At 55.4% G+C, this 18,608-nt stretch overlaps 1 protein-coding gene across 4 annotated transcripts in view; it reads left to right on the top strand.

Annotated features, from left to right (window-relative positions):
- Positions 1-18,608, top strand: part of LOC147027668 (uncharacterized) — a 201,041-nt gene that overhangs the window by 32,380 nt on the left and 150,053 nt on the right. The window lies entirely within an intron of this gene.

Genomic DNA, 18,608 nt, shown 5'->3' with positions numbered 1-18,608 from the left:
CTGACTTCGCCACCCGACTCGACTGACTTCGCCACCCGACTCGACTGACTTCGCCACCCGACTCGACTGACTTCGCCACCCGACTCGACTGACTTCGCCACCCGACTCGACTGACTTCGCCACCCGACTCGACTGACTTCGCCACCCGACTCGACTGACTTCGCCACCCGACTCGACTGACTTCGCCACCCGACTCGACTGACTTCGCCACCCGACTCGACTGACTTCGCCACCCGACTCGACTGACTTCGCCACCCGACTCGACTGACTTCGCCACCCGACTCGACTGACTTCGCCACCCGACTGACTTCGCCACCCGACTGACTTCGCCACCCGACTGACTTCGCCACCCGACTGACTTCGCCACCCGACTGACTTCGCCACCCGACTGACTTCGCCACCCGACTGACTTCGCCACCCGACTGACTTCGCCACCCGACTGACTTCGCCACCCGACTGACTTCGCCACCCGACTGACTTCGCCACCCGACTCGACTGACTTCGCCACCCGACTCGACTGACCTCGCCACCGACTGATCCGCCACCCGACTGACTTCGCCACCCGACCGACTTCGCCACCCGACTGACTTCGCCACCGACTGACTTCGCCACCCGACCGACTCGACTGACTCCGCCACCCGACTGACTTCGCCACCCGACTGACTTCGCCACCCGACTGACTTCGCCACCCGACTGACTTCGCCACCCGACTCGACTGACTTCGCCACCCGACTCGACTGACTTCGCCACCCGACTCGACTGACTTCGCCACCCGACTCGACTGACTTCGCCACCCGACTCGACTGACTTCGCCACCCGACTCGACTGACTTCGCCACCCGACTCGACTGACTTCGCCACCCGACTCGACTGACTTCGCCACCCGACTCGACTGACTTCGCCACCCGACTCGACTGACTTCGCCACCCGACTCGACTGACTTCGCCACCCGACTCGACTGACTTCGCCACCCGACTCGACTGACTTCGCCACCCGACTCGACTGACTTCGCCACCCGACTCGACTGACTTCGCCACCCGACTCGACTGACTTCGCCACCCGACTCGACTGACTTCGCCACCCGACTCGACTGACTTCGCCACCCGACTCGACTGACTTCGCCACCCGACTCGACTGACTGCATTCACCTTGCGCTCGCCTTTTTATAGGCCGGCAGGAGCAGCTGATATGCAAATATCCAGATCAGGATGACCTCGGGGGCGGAGCCACGCTCGGCCATTGGTCGGAGGAATGGGGGCGTGAATCTCCCCTGATCCTAGAATTTGCAGACATCGATTTCACACAGATGCGCCTGGAGGCGGGGCCAATCCGCCCCGCGCTTGCTAATTGGACGGAGGAAAAGTGGGCGTGTAGCGTTCTTGATCCGAATTCTCCCTCGGAAAGGCCGCTATTTGCGCTCACGGCTCGGTGCGTTCGGCACCAATCGCCGAACGGGCCTGAGACAGCCCGACGCTCAGTGTTCACAGGTGGTGCGGGAATGGCCGTAGAAGGAGAGAGGTGAAGGTGGTGGAGGGTTTTCGGTGTTGGTTTGATGGTTATGGTGCCGTTTGGGAATGGCGGTGATGCGATGTTTGTGGGATTGAGTTGTGAAGGTAAAGGTCGTGGCTGTTGTTGTTGTTGTCATCTGAGGGTTGGAGCGTGGTTGTAGTTGGTGACGATGGCTGGCGTGGTGGTTAAGGTGGTTGTTGTGTGATGGCGGTTGAGACGTGGTTCGTTCAAAATATAGATAGAAGAGAAAAAATGGCTAACTCAAAGTGTCGCAGCCCGGATGAATCGCATAAATTCCCTCTATACAACGGGTTTGGGGCGAACTACACAGGTATTTAAAGATATCACCTCCGGGCCCTGAATGGTGGTTTGCGAATTTCCACAGCCGTAACAATATCCCCTTCTTCTTCTTTCGGCTGCTCCCGTTAGGGGTCGCCACAGCGGATCATCCGTGTGATCCGCATAGTGATTTGGCACACGTTTTACGCCGGATGCCCTTCCTGACGCAACCCTGGTCGCCTCTTAGGACACAGGGATATGGTACACCGATTTTAACTGGGGCATACCGGGCCCAGTACACTGGTACTCACTTCGCCGACCTCGGAAGGATGACAGGCTGAGTCAACCTCCTGGTGTGTATTAATTCAAGCGGCCAACGGGGCTTGAACTCAGGACCTTTTGGATCCCAAGCCGCGGCCCGAACCACTATGCCAACACCAGGCCATATATATATATATATTGTTGTGGTTACCAAATTCGCAAACCACCATTCAGGTCCCTTAGGTGAGGTATCTCGGTAAGTACATGTGTAGTTAGGCCCAAACCCGTTGTCCAGTGGGAATACATGTCATTTATGCGTGCTGCGACTCTTCAGGATAGCCGTTTTTCTTTTGCTATCTTTATTTTGGACCGACCGCCATGATTACCACCACAACCACAACATCAACCACCAACCACAACGCCGCTTCACCACAACCGCCACAACCTTCACGTCACACCTCGCAACCGTAGCATCGCCACCGTTCTTGCCCCGCTGTGGGTACCGGTGTTGGACTCGTGCAGGGCACGCGTCGAACAGCGTGTACAAAATCACGGATTTTGTGCTTCAAAAACGGATCAAAAACGACACACGCCCACTTTTTGCCGTCCAATCGGTGAGCGAGGGGCGAATTGGCCCCGCCCCCAGGGCGATCGATATATGCAAATTTATGGATCAAAAAGCCTTCACGCCCACTTTTTCTCGGGCCAATGGGGAGCGAGGTGAAAGGTCGAAGGGAGGGGGTCAAAGATGAGAGGGCGAAGTTACGGGGCGGATAAAAGGACCGTGTTCGTCAGTCCAGAGAGTCCAGAGGCGGAGAGTAGGAGAGTAGGAGAGTCGGAAACAGAGAGTCAAGACTTCGCGGGCGGTGGAGCTGCTCGTCGTGTGCGTTGGAGTCGGAACGGAGGGGACGGAGCTGTGGAAAGGCGGCGACACCAGACGAGGGGGTGCTCGCGTCGGGAGCTGCACCCCAGGGAGGCCGACAGCGCGACCTGGCCGAGGTGGAGACGCCCGTCGCGGGATAATAAAAATCCTCTATACCCCGAGCATCAGCAACCCCCTCCTGTTTCCCCCCGCGCTGAGATAGTGCGACCAAGGGGGCCCCTTTCCCACCCCCTACCAGACACTGTCCGCGAGGCCCGCGGAGTTGAGGCGCCATCGCCGCTCCGCGTCTCATCACCAGACGGGTAGGCCGACCCGGTCTCGGCCTCAGGCCCGCCTCATCCTTGAGGGTATTCTTTTCCTTGGTTTTGGGTATGTGTTGTCGGCGCCGTCTGTGAAGTAAAATTGTATAAGTGTTGCCGTGTGCTCGGTAGTCGGTATTAGCTCTGCATTGTGTCTTCGCTTTTACATTTGCTTTTTGTGTAAATTGCATTGTGTTTTTTCTCTGTGCTTTTGGTGGAATTGAATATGTGTGCTTTCCGTTCGTCGCGAATAAATGTGCTTTGTGTTGAACTGTTTCCTGCTTCGCTTCGTCATTTCTCTCATTGAATCCTCATCTTGCTTCACGTAAAGGGTTGGTCGTGGGCTGAATACGCCCGATAATTAATCGAACCGTCGAGGTCGACGATAACACCGCTCGGTTATTCTGATAGTACGGAACGGGTCGCTTAAGTGGCCCGTGTCCGAAGTCGACCTGCGGCGAGGTGCGATCGCCCGGTCTACCCTCCGCGTGGGTACTTAGGTAGGTCGAATTTGGCGAGCAACCCTATCCCACGCGGGGGCTGATTGGCTCGATCGCGGTGAGACCGAAAGGTCCACCCGTGACTGGTTCCCGGCGTTAGTCCGAGAGGGTCACGACTGGATTGTCCGTCCGGTGGGCGACGTGCCGCGATTCGAGTTACGTGGCCGTCAGCACGCCGGCGGGCGCGGAATCCGCAACACTGGTGTCAGGTCGTGCGATACAAATTCATCGCCCTCCTCGCGGCACTGGTATCGGAGAACAGGAAAACGGGCTCTCCTGTCTCCAGCTAAATTCACGGGAATCGGTCCAGGGGTGAGAGAAGCGACCCCCGATTCCCTCCAAATTACGAGCGAGCGAAATTAACCCTTCACGAGAAGCAAGATGGCGTCTCAAGGCGAGCGGGAGCCGGGGGTATGAGAAATGTATATGTGTAGTAGTGTAGAATCCATGGTCCAGGATGGAATCCCCGAGCAGGAAATGTTGATTGTGCAGGAACACGGACTCGCCCAACTGAACCCAGAGCCCGAAATGGGTGCGGCAGCGGCCGCAGTGTATGACACCTCCCCCCCCCCCTCTCCACCAAAACCCTTCCCCGACCCCTGCCGAAACGGCTCACCCAAGCGCACCCGACATGACCCAGCTATTCACCATGCTGGCAAAAATGTATGCGGAAACGACAGCGAAGATGATTGCGAACATGAACAAGCAAATGGACGAAGTAAAAACGAGGATGGATACAAATACAAATGAAGTGAAAACGACGATGGATGCGAATACACAAAAATTGGATGCGAATACACAACAAATGAACGGAATGGAAACAAACATGAAGGAAGAAACGAAAAAGCTCCGGGGTGAGACGCAGAACATGGGCCGATGCCTGCAGGCGGGCATGAAGGCCGTGACCAGGGAGCTGGGAATGGCGACTCCACGTGTGGGAGCAAACGAGCTGGAAGGGGGTGCAACGGCTGACAGGCCCGCGGTGGAGGCGGGTGAAAAAATAATTCAGGGGGCGTGTTGGGCGAGGGTCGTGACAGAGGAATCGACGGTGACCAAAAGGGAAAAATTAAATGGGGAGACCAAAACGTGTGAGACGAGACACGAAATGACGACAAAGGAAATAATAATAGTTGAGACAAGGGAGGTAAAGGGTGAAGAGTTGGCAGTGACGGTAGCCGGGAAGGGAACGATAGAGGAGAGACTGCACGGTGAGGACGGGGTAAGTGACGCACACACACACACGGAGGTAGTGGAGGACAACGGGGGTGAGCTCGCGGAGCGTGTAGAGACCCAGTGCGAGCACCTGGATGGCCTCCTCCAGGAACGAGGGGAGGGAGTATGCCCCCTTGAGGCGAGTCATGACCAGGTGAGTTCGGTCGTGCTTTGCGAGGTTGAGGGGAGGAGTGCTGCGAACGGGTGCTTGGAGAGCTTGTGGGGTATAGAGGCCCTGGAGACCCTTGTTGGGACACGAATCCCCAGTGTGGTTGTCCCTGTGTGTGTGGTGCAAGGTGTGAGTGCGTCCCCGTGTGTGGAAGCGACCCCGTGTGTGAGTGGTGTGGTGGCGATGGTGCCGGAGTGCGTGCTTCCCAGCACGCCGTGTGTGGATGAGGCACCGCGGGTTAGTGCCCCCCCGTGTGTGGATGAAACGGCCAGTGTGAGTGAGGCACCGCGGGTTACTTCCCCCGCGTGTGTGGGTGAGGCACCGTGTGTGGATGAGGCACCGCGGTTGAGTGCCCCCACGTGTATGAGTGGGGCACGGTGTGTGGAAGAGACCGCGTGTGAGTGTCGCCGTGTGTATGAGTGAGGTACCGCGGGTGAGTGCCCCCGCGTGTGTGGATGAGGCACGGAGTGCGAGTGAGGCACCGCGGGTGAGTTCCCCCGCACGCGTGAGTGAACGGCCGTGTGCAAGGTCGCTGTGTGCAAGGGAGACCGTGTGTGTGAGAGAGCGGTATGTAAGGGAGATGTCGGTTGGCATGCGGGAGCACGCAGCCGCGTCTCCCGGTGTGAGTTTAATGATGTGGACTGTGTGCGTCGTAACACGCAGGTATGCGTGTGTGGAATGGAGACTGAGACGGCGACAGAGGAGAGAAAGCCGAGTCGCGGCTGTAGTTGTTTCGCGGACCGTGCCGGGTTCACCCAGCAGGGAGCACGAGGTTCGTGCTGTGCAACGCACGAGACCGCCACGTGCTCGCTTGCGAGAGTGAAGTCCCGGTCCGGAAACGCACGCGGTGGATTTGCCGATCCCGCGGACGGACAAAGTTTAGGCAGGTAAATGGATTTGGACCGGACGGGTTCTCCACGCGATCGTGTGTGTTAAGCTCCAACGGGCAAAGCACATGTGTTCGCGTGGGGAACCCCTCGAGACGTGGGGCTTGTGTTTTTTTTATGGGCACGGTGACGTCATGGCTGCACGTGTGGTTGGAATCCGGCAGGAGGGGTATCTCTGCCGGATGGTACCGTCCAAGGAGGGACGAGGAACACGTGCAGCTGCATGACATCACGGGCAGGTGTAAAGTGCGCGAGCTCTGAGTTGCCGCGCAGGTGCTGCGCATGAAAAAAAAAAAAAAAAAGCAAGCCTCACTTTCGGGTGCAAAGGATTCCTGGGCAAGGGGTGAAAGACCCCCTTACCTGGGCACAGGATGGAAACTAGTTAGGGGGAAGGGTTAGCTTAGTTAGACCGACTTCATGGGGCAGGGGTAAGTCCTCATGGAGTCCGTGGAATGGATTAGTTCGAGGGATTTAGTGAGCTTTAGGTTGAGAAATAAAATGGGATTATTTTGGAGACAGAGACAGACTTTGGATGTGTAGTGGGGACGTAGCTTAGCTACGTAGGTTAAAAGGAACGTGCTACTAGTTTAAGGGACGACGTGGGAGCACGAGTTAGTTAGGGGAGGTAGTTAGGAGGATGGCAGAGTTCGGCGGTGTGTGTGTTGAAGGGTTGGTGAGTTATGAGGTGAAGACATGTTGAGTGAGTGAGGCCAGCGGGTCTGTGTGTGTGGAGTGAATGGGGAATGCATGGTGCGATGAGTGATTGGGGGGAGGAGTGACTCCCGCCCAAGGGACCCCGGGGTCAGTGTAGAGTGAGTTAGCTGGGTTAGTCAAATTGAAAAATGGAGGTCGTTTTGTTGTTGGTGGGAAAGTAGGCTCGAGACCCATTTGGAGGGGTGCAGGAGCCCTGTTGACAGGCTTGGGAGCGTGGCTGCGAAAGGTGAGTATCGCTGAGTGGGTACCCCGGGCACCAGGCTAGTCGGCCGTGGTAGGCCAAGGGCCCATGGGGGGCCGGGATAGCGTAGTGGGCACGGGTGCGCCTGCTTGGTGCGGGGGCCCGGGGCACCATTAGCCGCGTGGGCAGTGTTGTGGGCACGGGTGACCCTCGGAAAGGGGCCCGGGAGGCCGGCCTGCCACGTGTGCGTTTCAGGGAAGGTGCCATGGGGGGCACTCCCCGGTGTTAGGGAGCTGGTAGGCTCGGAGGCAGTGTAGTGCCCGGGGGTGCCATAGCGGGAGAATCGGCAGAGGGTCGTGCCTGCCAAAGGGAGCCACGTGTCCCAGCCAGGAGACCGTGTGAGGGCACGGAGAGAAAATTGGGGGGGCGAGGCCCGAAATTGTGAGGACACCAACACAGGCGACGGGAATCTGGGTTGTTAGAACCAATAGTTTAAGCGAGAGGCGCTTGTTGAAAGCCCCGGGGTAGTTTAGCAGTTAAATGGATAGGGTAGATTAGGAAGTGTACCCCTCCGCACCATCCATCCCCTCGCTGTCGTTGTGGGCCGCTGGACCCACTTTGGTTATAGATCGCCGAACTCTGGGGAGGCCATTCTGAGGCTTGGTTGGGCCTCGACACAGGACGTTAGCTCTCCCTTATTCCCCTCCGGGAAGGGAACGTAGGGGTTGGGAGTAGGCTAGGTGACAGGATAGGTTAGCCGAACAAGGACGATAAAGGGGGTTAGGGGACGATTTATAGTGGGGAAGTAAAAATAAAAACAACAAAAAAAAAATTAAGTTGGGGCTAAATTGGGGTTTGACAAATTAAGGGAGTGGGTATGTACAGTGACAGGCAAAGGCGATAGGTTGGGAGGGAGACAGGTAGGTAGGTCTGAGCCCGCCCTCCAAGTGGCCAGCACCACCGCACTCCCTCCACCAACCTCCACTGAACGGCAAGAGCTGGCCAACTTCATCGGCTGGCCGTGTTTTGCTTCAAGGCGGAGGCCGGCCCACTTCATCGGCAGCTGTTGTGTTGCTGCAAGGCCTGTGCCGGCCGGATCGTCTGCAGCTGTGGTACTTCAAGGCCTGTGCCGGCCAGTTCATCTGCGGGCTGTGTTTGCCTGCAGCGGCCTTCTTCTGCGGGCTGTGTTTGCCTGCCACCTTTGCCATGCCATGCCCACTGCCCACGTTCACCAGCCCCGTTTAATTTTTGCTTTGCCCCCCCCCCCCTGTTCATTTCCATGTGCGCCAGGATCCGCAAGGCAACAGTTTGCAAGCTGCAAGAACTGCCTTGTTGGCAGCTACAACACGGGCCTGCAGTGGCGGCCCGTGCACCGTGTTTGTGTTCATGCATCCATTCGTTGTGCTCATTGCGTGTGCCACTTGAGCTGGCACGGAGACTACGTTTGTGCGGCCCATGCACCGTTGTGGTTCACTGCGTTCTGTTCAAAAGGGAAGGCCTTGGACTGCGTGTGAGCAGCCAGCCACGTTCCCTGTCACCTGCATTGTTTGAGCCAGAGACTGCATGCGGGCAGCCTGGCTCCCTGCTAACTGCTTTCTTTTTGCAGAGTTCAATGATCCTGGGCCATGGTTTAGTGTAAAATTTGTAAGTTAAGGTTAAGATGTACTGTACATATGAGTGCGCCCCCGGCATGTCTGTCCTAGCGCCGGCAATTTTATTTAAGTCGTCCGTGTGAGTGAGTTTGTTTAGGTAGTTACTCAGCCCTCAGGTTATTTATTTTGGGGACACGAATACCATGAATGTCGCACTCAGGGATCCGTAGGTAAAATGTACTAGGGGAAAACTACACGATGGCACACGAAAATTTGACGACTCGGGACGAGTCTGTAAAAAGGGGAGGGGGTAGTGTTGTGGTTACCAAATTCGCAAACCACCATTCAGGTCCCTTAGGTGAGGTATCTCGGTAAGTACATGTGTAGTTAGGCCCAAACCCGTTGTCTAGTGGGAATACATGTCATTTATGCGTGCTGCGACTCTTCAGGATAGCCGTTTTTCTTTTGCTATCTTTATTTTGGACCGACCGCCATGATTACCACCACAACCACAACATCAACCACCAACCACAACGCCGCTTCACCACAACCGCCACAACCTTCACGTCACACCTCGCAACCGTAGCATCGCCACCGTTCTTGCCCCGCTGTGGGTACCGGTGTTGGACTCGTGCAGGGCGCGCGTCGAACAGCGTGTACAAAATCACGGATATTGTGCTTCAAAAACGGATCAAAAACGACACACGCCCACTTTTTGCCGTCCAATCGGTGAGCGAGGGGCGGGTGGCCCCGCCCCCAGGGCGATCGATATATGCAAATTTATGGATCAAAAAGCCTTCACGCCCACTTTTTCTCGGGCCAATGGGGAGCGAGGTGAAAAGTCGAAGGGAGGGGGTCAAAGATGAGAGGGCGAAGTTACGGGGCGGATAAAAGGACCGTGTTCGTCAGTCCAGAGAGTCCAGAGGCGGAGAGTAGGAGAGTAGGAGAGTCGGAAACAGAGAGTCAAGACTTCGCGGGCGGTGGAGCTGCTCGTCGTGTGCGTTGGAGTCGGAACGGAGGGGACGGAGCTGTGGAAAGGCGGCGACACCAGACGAGGGGGTGCTCGCGTCGGGAGCTGCACCCCAGGGAGGCCGACAGCGCGACCTGGCCGAGGTGGAGACGCCCGTCGCGGGATAATAAAAATCCTCTATACCCCGAGCATCAGCAACCCCCTCCTGTTTCCCCCCGTGCTGAGATAGTGCGACCAAGGGGGTCCCTTTCCCACCCCCTACCAGACACTGTCCGCGAGGCCCGCGGAGTTGAGGCGCCATCGCCGCTCCGCGTCTCATCACCAGACGGGTAGGCCGACCCGGTCTCGGCCTCAGGCCCGCCTCATCCTTGAGGGTATTCTTTTCCTTGGTTTTGGGTATGTGTTGTCGGCGCCGTCTGTGAAGTAAAATTGTATAAGTGTTGCCGTGTGCTCGGTAGTCGGTATTAGCTCTGCATTGTGTCTTCGCTTTTACATTTGCTTTTTGTGTAAATTGCATTGTGTTTTTTCTATGTGAATTTGGTGGAATTGTATGTGTGCTTTCCGTTCGTCGCGAATAAATGTGCTTTGTGTTGAACTGTTTCCCGCTTCGCTTCGTCATTTCTCTCATTGAATCCTCATCTTGCTTCACGTAAAGGGTTGGTAGTGGGCTGAATACGCCCGATAATTAATCGAACCGTCGAGGTCGACGATAACACCGCTCGGTTATTCTGATAGTACGGAACGGGTCGCTTAAGTGGCCCGTGTCCGAAGTCGACCTGCGGCGAGGTGCGATCGCCCGGTCTACCCTCCGCGTGGGTACTTAGGTTGGTCGAATTTGGCGAGCAACCCTATCCCACGCGGGGGCTGATTGGCTCGATCGCGGTGAGACTGAAAGGTCCACCCGTGACTGGTTCCCAGCGTTAGTCCGAGAGGGTCACGACTGGATTGTCCGTCCGGTGGGCGAGGTGCCGCGATTCGAGTTACGTGGCCGTCAGCATGCCGGCGGGCGCGAATCCGCAACAATATATATATATATATATATATATATATATATATATATATATATATATATATATATATATATATATATATATATATATATTGTGACGTCCACGGGACTTGAACAGTCCCGCCAACGTGGAATGAGCCGAAACGATGGAAGCGGTTTATTTATTTATAACCCAAACATGGCGGTTCTAATCGCTCTACCGCAAACGGGACTAGGAAGGTGGCACGAGTCACTTTTCACTGAGTTGATGATGTTTATTTGTTTTTACTATTACCAGAAATAACAAGACTCTGCAAGAAGAGGGATCCGGGGCGATTCGACGGGATGGTGTGGGATCGGGCGTGGGGAAAAACACAGACAATTCCAATGAATATACAGATCTCAATCCCTCTAAGGCGCCAAGCACACACACACACACACACACACACACACACACACACACACACACACACACACACACACACACACACACACACACACACACACACAAACAAACAACGTAGCTATTTCTGGTGGTCAGGCTGGACCGTCCCTGGACCAACTGTCCCTGGATCGGCGTCGGACGAGCTGGCCTTGCTCTCGTCAGGGGGGCAGGAGAAACCGTGGTGCTGTCGACCTCCTGGTCTTGGCCCAAGTCCGCTCACCGCCGCCAGGGAACCAGTTCTGGCGCCAAGTTGCGAGCAGGAGAGGGAGGCAGGTTCGACCCCGAACTCCGAGTCAGCAGAACCCCAGAGCCAACCAAGGTGAGGCACGAGGGTCAGCAAGGCTCCAAGACACGATGAAGAACACGATCGACTCAGCACAACAACAAGGACGCTCTCCGCGCAACAGCCTCCACACCAAAAAAACACGATGTTTTTTGCCAGATCTTCTTCCTCTTCCTTTTCGACCCAAAACAGAACCTTTTTATCCTCCTGTCCTCGTCACTTCCAATCGAGCCGTTTATTGGCCCACCGCCGTCGCCTTCTGCCAATCGTGATCACGGGGCGGAGCCATCCGCTGCACTGTCCTGTGACGTCACGGCCAGTCTCCAGAGAATACCAAAAGGGGTTTATGCAGACACACTTACCCTATCCCATGTCCCTATCTAATTACGTGACAATTATAATTTCCCCCCTTGAAGAAATGAACATTTACTAGACAACTTATCACCACTGAATTGCTACTTATTACATCGAGATCCTGGTACACTCGAACAGCATGGCATACCTAATTAAACATCCTAATTACCCTTTGAATGCATACCCCCCCTCAAACGTAACAATAAATATATATATTGTTGCGGTATTCGCGCCCGCCGGCGTGCTGACGGCCACGTAACTCGAATCGCGGCACGTCGCCCACCGGACGGACAATCCAGTCGTGACCCTCTCGGACTAACGCCGGGAACCAGTCACGGGTGGACCTTTCGGTCTCACCGCGATCGAGCCAATCAGCCCCCGCGTGGGATAGCCAGCTTTTGCCGTTCAGTGGAGGGAGTGCGGTGGTGCTAGCCACTTGGAAGGCGGGCTCGGACCTACCTACCTGTCTCCCTCCCACCTATCGCCTTTGCCTGTCACTGTACATACCCACTCCCTTAATTTGTCAAACCCCAATTTAGCCCCAACTTATTTTTTTGTTGTTTTTATTTTTACTTCCCCACTATAAATCGTCCCCTAACCCCCTTTATCGTCTTTGTTCGGCTAACCTATCCTGTCACCGAGCCTACTCCCAACCCCTACGTTCCCTTCCCGGAGGGGAACAAGGGAGAGCTAACGTCCTGTGTCGAGGCCCAACGAAGCCTCAGAATGGCCCCTCCAGAGTTCGGCGATCTATAACCAAAGTGGGTCCATCGGCCCACAACGAGAGCGAGGGGATGGATGGTGCGGAGGGGTACACTTCCTAATCTACCCTAACCATTTAACTGTTAAACTACCCCGGGGCTTTCAACAAGCGCCTCTCGCTTAAACTATTGGTTCTATAAACCCAGATTCCCGTCGCCTGTGTTGGTGTCCTCACAATTTCGGGCCTCGCCCCCCAATTTTCTCTCCGTGCCCTCACACGGTCTCCTGGCTGGGACACGTGGCTCCCTTTGGCAGGCACGACCCTCTGCCGAATCTCCCGCTATGGCACCCCCGGGCACTACACTGCCTCCGAGCCGACCAGCTCCCTAACACCGGGGAGTGCCCCCCATGGCACCTCCCCTGAAACGCACACGTGGCAGGCCGGCCTCCCGGGCCCCTTTCCGAGGGTCACCCGTGCCCACAACACTGCCCACGAGGCTAATGGCGCCCCGGGCCCCCGCACCAAGCAGGCGCACCCGTGCCCACTACTCTATCCCGGCCCCCCATGGGCCCTTGGCCTACCGCGTCCGACTAGCCTGGTGCCCGGGGTACCCACTCAGCGATACTCACCTTTCGCAGCCACGCTCCCAAGCCCGTCAACAGGGCTCCTGCACCCCTCCAAATGGGTCTCGAGCCTACTTCCCCACCAACAACAAAACGACCTCCATTTTTCAATTTGACTAACCCCCTAACTCACTTTATACTGACCCCGGGGTCCCTTGGGCGGGAGTCGCTCCTCCCCCCAATCACTCATCGCACCATGCATTCCCCATTCGCTCCACACACACACACAGACCCGCTGGCCTCACTCACTCACCAAGCACATGCTTCCACCTCATAACTCACCAACAACTCTTCAACACACTCACCACTGAACTCTGCCATCCTTCTATCTGCATCCCCTAACTAACTCGTGCTCCCACGTCGTCCCTTAAACTACAGCACGTTCCTTTTAACACTACGTAGCTAAACTACGTCCCCTCTACACATTCACAAGTCTGTCACTGTCTCCAAATAAATCATTTTATTTCCCAACCTAAATCTGGCTACAATCCCTCTCACTAATCCATTCCACGGACTCCATGAGGACTTACCCCTGCCCCATGGAGTCGGTCTAGCTAAGCTAACCCTTCCCCCTAACTAGTTTCCATCCTGTGCCCCGGGGTCAAGGGGGTCTTCCACCCCTTGCCCAAGAATCCTGTGCACCCGAAAGTGAGGCTTGTTCTTTTTTTTTTTTTTCTTTACATGCGCAGCGCCAGCGCGGCAACTCGCGCACTTCGCACCTGCCCGTGACGTCATGCAGCTGCACGTGTTCCTCGTCCCTCCTTGGACGGTACCATCCGGCAGAGATACCCCTCCTGCCGGATTCCAACCCCACGTGCAGCCATGACGTCACCGTGCGCATAAAAAAAAACACAAGCCCCACGTCTCGAGGGGTTCCCCACGCGAACACATGTGCTTTGCCCGTTGGAGCTTCACACACACGATCGCGTGGAGAACCCGTCCGGTCCAAATCCGTTATCCTGCCTAAACTTTGTCCGTCCGCGGGATCGGCAAATCCACCGCTGGCGTTTCCGGACCGGGACTTCACTCTCGCAAGCGAGCACGTGGCGGTCTCGTGCGTTGCACAGCACGTACCTCGTGCTTGCGGCTGGGTGAACCCGGCACGGTCCGCGAAACAACTACAGCCGCGACCCGGCTTTCTTTCTTCTCATGTCGCCTTCGTCGTCGCCATTCAACCCACGCACACCTGCGTGTTACGACGCACACAGTCCACTCCATCACATTCACACCGGGAGACGCGGCTGCGTGCTCCCGCATGCCAACCGACATCTCCCTCACATATCGCTCTCTCACACACACGGTCTCCCTTGCATACGGCCGTTCACTCACGCGTGCCTCACTACTCACACAAACCATACTACTCACACACGCGGGGGCACTCACCCGCGGTACCTCACTCATACACACGGCGACACTCACACACGCGGTCTCTTCCACACACGTTGCCTCACCCACACACGCGGTGGCACTAACCCGTGGTGCCTCACTCACACTCCGTGCCTCATCCACACACGGCGTGCTGGGAAGCACGTACTCCGGCACCATCGCCACCACACCACTCACACACGGGGTCGCTTCCACACACGGGGACGCACTCACACCTTGCACCACACACACAGGGACAACCACACTGGGGATTCGTGTCCCCACAAGGGTCTCCGGGGCCTCTATACCCCCCAAGCTTTCCGTGCACCCGTTCGCAGCACTCCTCCCCTCAACCTCGCAAAGCACGACCGAACTCACCTGGTCGTGACTCACCTCAAGGGGGAATACTCCCTCCCCTCGTTCCTGGAGGAGGCCATCCAGGTGCTCGCACTGGGTCTCCACACGCTCCGCGAGCTCACCCCCATTATCCTCCACTACCTCCGTGTGTGTGTGTGCGTCACTTACCCCGTCTTCATCGTGCAGTCTTCCCTCTATTTTTTCTGTCTCCCGTGTCTCTGCCAACTCTTCACCCTTTACCTCCCTTGTCTCAACTATTATTTCCTTTGTCACGGCCTTCATGCCCGCCTGCAGGCATCGGCCCATGTTCTGCGTTTCACCCCGCAGCTTTTTCGTTCCTTCCTTCATTTGCTGTGTACTCTCATCGATCTTTTCGTTCATGCTTTTTATTTCTGCATTCATTTGTGCCAGCATGGTGAATAGCTAGGCCATGTCGGATGCACTCAGCTGAGCCGTTTCGGCAGGGGTTGGGGAAGGGTTTTGGTGGAGAGGGGGGGGGGAGGTGTCATACACCGCGGCCGCTGCCGCACCTTTTTCGGGCTCTGGGCTCAGTTGGGGGAGTTCATGTTCCTGCACGGGCATTCCATCCTGGGCCATGGATCCTACACATTCTACATCCATTTCTAATACCCCCGGCTCCCGCTCGCCTTGAGACGCCATCTTGCTTCTCGTGAAGGGTTAATTTCGCTCGCTCGTAATTTGGAGGGAATCGGGGGTCGCTTCTCTCACCCCTGGACCGATTCCCGTGAATTTAGCCGGAGACAGGAGAGCCCGTTTTCCTGTTCTCCGATACCAGTGCCGCGAGGAGGGCGATGAATTTGTATCGCACGACCTGACACCAGTGTTGCGGATTCGCGCCCGCCGGCGTGCTGACGGCCACGTAACTCGAATCGCGGCACGTCGCCCACCGGACGGACAATCCAGTCGTGACCCTCTCGGACTAACGCCGGGAACCAGTCACGGGTGGACCTTTCGGTCTCACCGCGATCGAGCCAATCAGCCCCCGCGTGGGATAGGGTTGCTCGCCAAATTCGACCTACCTAAGTACCCACGCGGAGGGTGGACCGGGCGATCGCACCTCGCCGCAGGTCGACTTCGGACACGGGCCACTTAAGCGACCCGTTCCGTACTATCAGAATAACCGAGCGGTGTTATCGTCGACCTCGACGGTTCGATTAATTATCGGGCGTATTCAGCCCACTACCAACCCTTTACGTGAAGCAAGATGAGGATTCAATGAAGGAAATGACGAAGCGAAGCGGGAAACAGTTCAACACAAAGCACATTTATTCGCGGCACACGGGAAGCACACATATACAATTCCACCAAATGCACACAGAAAAGAAAAACACAATGCAATTTACACAAAAAGCAAATGTAAAAGCGAAGACACAAGGCAGAGCTAATACCGACTACCGAGCACACGGCAACACTTATACAATTTTACTTCACAAACGGCGCCGACAACACATACCCAAAACCAAGGAAAAGAATACCCTCAAAGATGAGGCGGGCCTGAGGCCGAGACCGGGTCGGCCTACCCGTCTGGTGATGTGACGCGGAGCGGCGATGGTGCCTCAACTCCGCGGGCCTCGCGGGCAGTATCTGGGAGGGGGTGGGAAAGGGGCCCCCTTGGTCGCACTATCTCAGCGCGGGGGGAAACAGGAGGGGGTTGCTGATGCTCGGGGTATAGAGGATTTTTATTGTCCCGCGACGAGCGTCTCCACCTCGGCCAGGTCGCGCTGTCGGCCTCCCTCGGGTGCAGCTCCCTGCACGACACGAGCACCCCCTCGTCTGCCCTCGCCGCCTCTCCACAGCTCCGTCCCCTCCGTTCCGACTCCAACGCACACGACGACCAGCTCCTTCTTGCCAACTCCACCGCCCGCGAAGTCTTGACTCTCTGTTCTCGACTCTCCTACTCTCCTACTCTGTACTGACGAACACGGTCGCTTTTTATCAGCCCCGTGGCTTTGCCTTTGACCCCCTCCCTTCGACCTTTCACCTCGCTCCCCATTGGCCCGAGAAAAAGTGGGCGTGAATGCTTTTTGATCCATAAATTTGCATATATCGATCGCCCTCCAACGCCCTGGGGGCGGGGCCAATTCGCCCCTCGCTCACCGATTGGACGGCAAAAAGTGGGCGTGTGTCGTTTTTGATCCGTTTTTGAAGCACAAAATCCGTGATTTTGTACACGCTGTTCGGCGCGCGCCCTGCACGAGTCCAACACCGGTACCCACAGGCGGCGCAAGAACGGTGGCGATGCGACGGTTGCGAGGTGTGACGTGAAGGTCGTGGCGGTTGTGGTGAAGCGGCGTTGTGGTTGGTGGTAATCATGGCGGTTGGTCCAAAATAAAGATAGCAAAAGAAAAACGGCTATCCTGAAGAGTCGCAGCACGCATGAATGACATGTATTCCCACTAGACAACGGGTTTGGGCCTAACTACACATGTACTTACCGAGATACCTCACCTAAGGGACCTGAATGGTGGTTTGCGAATTTGGTAACCACAACACTACCCCCTCCCCTTTTTTTACAGACTCGTCCCGAGTCGTCAAATTTTCGTGTGCCATCATGTGTAGTTTTCCCCTCGTACATTTTACCTACGGATCCCTGAGTGCGACATTCATGGTATTCGTGTCCCCAAAATAAATAACCTGAGGGCTGCGTAACGATCTGAACAAACTCACTCACACGGACGACTTAAAAAAAAAAATATATATATATATACATATATATATATATATATATATATATATATATATATATATATATATATATATATATTCATATATATATATATATATATATATATATATATATATATTCATATATATATATATATATTCATATATATATATATATTCATATATATATATATATATATATATATATACATATATATATATATATATACACGAGCCGAAACCCCGTCACAGACGGATTCCGTTCATTCAACCGCCCTCACCAGCTCACCCACACTCGAGGGACATGGACTGGACAGGGCGTGCTTGCCCCCTCATACTCATCCCCCCGCCCAAAAATTTAATTACGCAGCCCCGCCACCGCCTCTTCACTCCCCGTCCCGCGTCTCTTGATTCCCCGCCCCACTTGCCCCTGGGCCTCCGCCCCCTGTCCACCCCCTCACAGTCAACCCCGCCTAATTCACCCCAGCTCCCGCCCACTCATCCCCCGCCCCATTTCCCCCCCCATCTCCTGCTTTCAATTTGCTTGCCTCCGCCCAAAAATTTGCTTACCTTTCCCCCCGCCTCTTCACTCCCTGCCCCCGTCTCTTCATCCCCCACCCCCGTCTCTTCACTCCCTGCCTCCGTTTCTTCATCCCCCACCCCCCCCTCTTCACTCCCTGCCCCCGTTTCGTCATCCCCCGCCCCCGCCTCTTCACTCCTCGCCCCCGTCTCAACGAAAAGTGTTTATTCTGCTTCAGAGTTGAAAGTTGACTTGCCACTATGTGCTATGCACTCTTACAGGTATGAAGTCTCTTTCAGTCCAGGTCACAGTACCGAGAAAAACGTGACGCGACCGCCAGGAGGAGCACAAAATTGGTCCTTCAGTATTAATATATAGATAGAAGATGCAATGTTTCTTGTTGCATTTTTTTGTGTCAAATTCACATTCTGAGGTAGTCAGCATATGCAGAACAGGGTTTTACATTGCAGACGCTATTTTCGAGGAGTGGAATTGCACTTCTCAGCGGTAACGGTCTGTCGACGGCAGACGTAATGACGTCACCGAATGACCGATGATGTCATGACGTCCTGACGCCTCTCAGCGGTGATGTCACACGTCACCATGTAAAACGAAAAGTGTTTATTCTGCTTCAGATTTGAAAGTTGACTATTGCCACTATGTGCGATGCACTCTCACAGGTATGAAGTCTCTTTCAGTCCTGGTCACAGTACCGAGAAAAACGTGACGCGACCGCTTGGAGGAGCACAAAATTGGCCCTTCAGTATTAATATATACATATGCATATGTATATCTGTCTCAATATAAATATATATGTATATATATGTATA

This window comes from Eptatretus burgeri, chromosome 4, assembly GCF_056783735.1.
Source record: "Eptatretus burgeri isolate ZD-2024b chromosome 4, Ebu_testis_v1, whole genome shotgun sequence".
NCBI lineage: Eukaryota > Metazoa > Chordata > Myxini > Myxiniformes > Myxinidae > Eptatretus > Eptatretus burgeri.
The sequence above is the reverse complement of the archived record's forward strand: the minus strand, read 5'-3'. Positions and strand labels throughout refer to the sequence as shown.